The sequence below is a fragment of the Octopus bimaculoides genome, chromosome 2 (genome assembly GCF_001194135.2).
Source record: "Octopus bimaculoides isolate UCB-OBI-ISO-001 chromosome 2, ASM119413v2, whole genome shotgun sequence".
NCBI lineage: Eukaryota > Metazoa > Mollusca > Cephalopoda > Octopoda > Octopodidae > Octopus > Octopus bimaculoides.
The window spans coordinates 186,690,004-186,695,345 of NC_068982.1; the positions used below are offsets into that span (position 1 = coordinate 186,690,004).

Below are 5,342 nucleotides of genomic sequence, written 5' to 3' on the forward strand. Positions count from 1 at the left end.
TGTCCCCCAACATCACTTGACAATCGATGCTGGTGTGTTTACGACCCCGTAACTTAGCGGTTCGGCAAAAGAAACCAATAGAATAAGTACTAGGCTTACAGAGAATAAGTCCTGGGGTCGATTTGCTCGACTAAAGGCGGTGCTCCAGCAAGGCTACAGTCAAATGACTGAAACAAGAGTAAAGAGTATATATATATATATATATATATATATATACACACACACACGTATATATTTATACACATAGACATAATGGGCTTCCACACAGTTTCTGTCTATCAAATTCACTCACAATGCATTAGTCAGCCAGGAGCTATAGCAGAAGACACTTGTCCAAGGTGTTGTACAATGAGACTGAACCCCAAATCACATGGTTCTAAAGCAAGCTTCTTAACCACATGGACTGGCCTGTCCCTCATGATAATCTTTCGAAACTGCTTTCTAAAATCTCACAGCAATCCTAATCAAGAGATGTATAAACTTGGCCAATGGTGGCTGTGGACCCTGTTTTCATCTTGATGTAAAAGGACCTGACAGCCAACAGGTCCCTGTGCATTGTGTGCTGCATATGTAGGGAGGTGGTTTTCTTGCAATTGCTCCCATCAATTGCCTTACTGCTATTGATCTCCATGGCTCTCTCGCATTACAGTGAGAATGCTACAGAATATATTCTCCCAAAAAGCACCCATGATGGCACCATGTAAGAAGTACTTCCGCTGGCGCCAACTAAATAGCACCCAGTACGCTCTGTAAAATGGTTGCTGTTAGGAAGGGTATCCAGCCATAGAAACCATGCCAAAACATACAACTGGAGTCTAATGCAGTTCTCCGGCTTGAGAACTGCTGTCAAACTGTCCAACCCATGCCAGCATGGAAAACAGACGTTGAATGATGATGATGAATCTGTGTTTCATCATCATCATCATCATCATCATTTAGTGTCCGTTGTCCATGCTGGCATGGGTTGGACCGTTTGACCAGGGCTGGCCAGCTGGAAGGCTGATTTGGCATGGCTTCTATGGCTGGATGCCCTTCCTAACATCCAAGTGCTTTTATGTGCCACCGGCACAGGTGCCATTTGCATGACACCATTATCTGCCACGGCTACGACTTTACCTGGTTTGATGGGTCTTCTCAAGCACAACTTAATACCAAAGGTCTCAGTCATTTATCATTGCCACCGTGAGGACCAACATTCAGGAGTTTTTCACATGCAATTGGCAATTTTGCCTCTGTGAGGCCCAATACTCAAAGGGTGTTTTTTACATGCCACTGGCACAGGTGCCAGTTACATGACACTAGCATCAGCCACGACCACAATTTCACTTGGCTTAATGGATCTTCTCAAGTACAGCATATCGCTAGTCATCGCTGTGAGGCCGAAAGTTCGAACATCATAAAATAAAGGATTTTATTATTTATTCAGCAAAACATGTCTGGTTTATTTCCTAGATAAACACACACACATATGCTAATCTGTAAGCAAGAAGTGTGCATACATATCTGCTTTTTACTCGTTTCAGTCGCACAACTGCTGCCATGTAGGGGCTTTGCCTTGCAGAATGTTTGTTTTAACATTAATAACTCTCAAAGACAGTAGTCCATGCACCCTAATTTAATATTTGTACTATCAATCTCTTTTGCTGAACTTCTAAGTTACAGGGACATAAACAAACCATCACCAGTTTTCAAGTGGTAGTAGGTGACAAACACTACAAACAAAAAGATACAGACATACATGCACAATGGGCTTCCTCGCTGTATCCAACTACAAAATTCACAAGGTATTGGTTGGCCCAGGGCTATAATAGAAGATACTTTTGCAAGATGCCATGCAGTGGGACTGAACCGAGAACCATGTAGTTACAAAGCAGACTTCTTAACCACACAGCTAAGCGATACATATGTGAACACACATATTTGCTTTACTTCTTTTTTATTAATTTCAGGCCAAGAGCTGTGGTCATGCTGGGACACCACCATTAGCTTTGCTACACCTTCACTACTTGAAACCTCCTCTCCATATGTGGCATTTGGTGAATGAGGGGGTTTGATGCAGCTGCCCTCATCTGTGTTTCCTCCTGCTGCAAGGTGGGTTCATCCAGAACTCTTGAAAGGAGATCAAGTTCTGTTTTGAAGACACCTACATCCACCTCATGTAGGTCTCTCAGGTTTGGGGGGAAGGATATTGGAGAGCATACATTTATGTATGTGTACATGCATAAATGTAAGGTAAAAAGATCTCAGTCAGTTTTGTCAGTGAACATTCAGGTGCTCCCTTTCAGGTGGTCCCTTTCAAGTGCTTCCTTTCAGGTGCAACCTTTCAGGTGCTCCTTTCTCACTGAATTAGAGAGCATGTGGTCGAGTATTCATTACCCTCATTTAACATCCATGTTTCATATTTGCATGACTTGGACAATTTAACGAGGACCTGATGAGCTGAAGGACTGCTTCTTGCCCCAATGTCAGTTCTGACATGGTTTCTACTTGATGTTGCCCTTACTCACGCAATCAGCATAACACAGTATCTGACAAGGATGGGTTGTCTTAAAACAAGAGAGAGAGAGAGAGAGAGAGAGAGACAAATTTTCACAAAGAGCTACAGGTCAGTTTCTGTCAACCTGCTTTTTTATTCATAAGGTTTGGTTCTTATGTAAGTCTATAGTGAAAGACAAACGCCAAAAGCGCCGTGCAGTGGAATCAAATCCTACATTGCAAAGTGAACTTCTTGCACCATACATCTGTACGTATACATACAGATGTATGCACACATGTAAATATACACACATTTACAGACACAGCAACATCTCCAACAGAAAAAAAAAGACTCATCATCTATCGTTCAAGTTAATAAAACCGAAAATTGAAAAAACTCATTAGGGGAACTAATGGAACTATATAAGAAATATAGAATAAAAACAAATAGGTTCTTATATCTCTCAAGAATCGTAGGAAATCTTGCCTAATACAACACCCACTAGTCGTTGAGAAGATTTTAATGGAAATTGAAACAAATAACACAGACCATGGGACGGAATAAACCAAATTTAAAATAAAACTAGATTGAAGGAGAGACTAGATTATAATATGTCTTGTAGGTTATCACCATGAAATACAAGAGTAAGAATCCCAAAGCATGTATTTTCTTCTACAAAAAAGACAAAAAAATCATCAGCTGACAACAAATGTAGGTTATGCCAAACCGAAACTGTTTAGATCAATGCCAAATTCAAAGAGAATGTCCCCTCGAGATATTACCTTCGGATGAAGTATATGATATGATAGGGCAATCTAAGATAATATTAGAAATAAAAAGATAACCAACAAGAACGAACACATTGAGATCGATGGATCGATTAAAAGATTAATGGTAGAATTTAAAATAAACAGCCACCATATTAAAATGAAACCAAACGGGGCCACAAAAAACATGGTCTGTTGTGGAAGCTAGTTCCCCACTTCACATTAAAGGGAAGAATACAGGAGAAAGAAGACATCAATGGACATCTATGAAAAGGAATTTGTGAATCCTGTAGCTATAATACACTTGATACCCATTATTATTGGAGTAACAGGATGTGTACCAACCCGCCCGGATCAAAGAATGGCCGAACAAAAGATTCCTATGAAATGAAGCTAGCTTACATAATTCGTACATTAACAGATGATCATCATCAGATCTGGGACAATAAAAATCTGCAAGATACAAAGAGTGGATGCTTGCACAAAGATGAAGATAGCACTGACAGTTTTATAGATAGAAATAGTTCATATTAATAAGATGGAGTTGATCAGTCAAAATAGACAAAAAACTTCAACAAGAAAAAGAAAATGTGTACATACACGAACATATACACACATACATTATACACACATAGTACATGCATACACACACACGTACATGTATACACATATATATATCAAACACGCACATGTGTGCACTTGTATGTAATAAACACACGTTCTTTTTCAGATAATGCAATATATTTTGCTTTGGATCAAGGTAAATTCTTTAAACGAATGGGGAAATTGTATTAATCTAACCCAGTATATAAATAACCCCAGTTATTGACCGAGGATAAAAAGGCAAACGAGGAATTGAAATGTGGGGCATTAAAAAAATACACCACTTTCGAAGGTCACCATGAAAATAACAATTAACATGGAATATCATAGCTTAAAAATAGATGAAAGAACATGAATTTGAAAGTATTTACATGTGATTACTAAAAATTAAAATAAAAACAATTATAATTACAGTGGACACCTCTCATTTGCATTCTATTTTTTATAATCAGTCATAAAAAAGAAAGTGATTTATGCAATGAGGTTTAATTGCTTTTGAATGAAATTTAAATGCAATTAATAGTTTGGAATGTTTACATAAATGAATGCAAGACGTGACAGTTGCCAAATAATAAACAGAATCAACAACTTAATTAAAAAGAAGAAAACAAAAAATCATTAAAACTGCTGGAGTAAACAAGATTAGTTTAAAAAGAATCAACAGTAATTTAGTTAGAGAAATTAAAGATAGAACATCGAGAAGTAACCCTAAGTTTGATTTCAAATTAAAGAGAAAATTCCCCTCTAAAACGTTGACTTTCGAACGTATTTATTGTCAAAATGTTTAGGGGTGAAGTCAGAAGGTAGAATTTTTGGTGCCGAGGTGAAATATTATGGAAGTTTTAGTAGAAGCACGGTGCCTTCTGACTTATCAGAGAGAGAAGACGAGAAGGGGTAGAAAAAATATAACTTAGGAAGAAAGCTGAAGAAATGGGTTGGCTTATTTATTAAATAAATGGGTAGTTTATTTTATTACATTTCAAACAAACCAATATAATAAAAACGGTTCGGTTAAAGAATCTGTCAAGATGAATCGACCGAATTCTACAAAGTTTTCGTATGGCGAAAAATAATAATTGAAGGAGGCTTTACGATGGGGGGAAACAAATAAAGTAGAGGTGGGCACTGTTGATGAATTGTTGAAATAAAATAACATCACGTAGACCAAGGTAGAATTGGAGAGAAGAGAATTTTTTTCTAATATCATCTAAATCCCATTGCTGCTGCCACATTCGAAGTTCCATTATTTAAAAAGGAAATGTTGAGAATTGCTAACACACACCGAACCATTCACACACTCTTACATCTATTTATTTTCACTGAGTGTATATGCGTGTGTATATTCTATCGTATCATATATACATGTGTGTATACATACATACATACATGTGCCTTGTGTATATATAAATAGATATAAATACACGTGTATATATTCGTTCGTATTATATATTGTATGTGTGTGTGTATATATATATATATATATATATATATATATA

The 5,342-nt window shown here is 37.2% G+C and overlaps 1 protein-coding gene across 2 annotated transcripts in view; it reads right to left on the minus strand.

The window, feature by feature from the left end:
- LOC106883263 (fibroblast growth factor receptor substrate 2) overlaps positions 1-5,342 on the minus strand; it is a 52,573-nt gene that overhangs the window by 45,554 nt on the left and 1,677 nt on the right. The gene's annotated exons all lie outside the window — the stretch shown is intronic.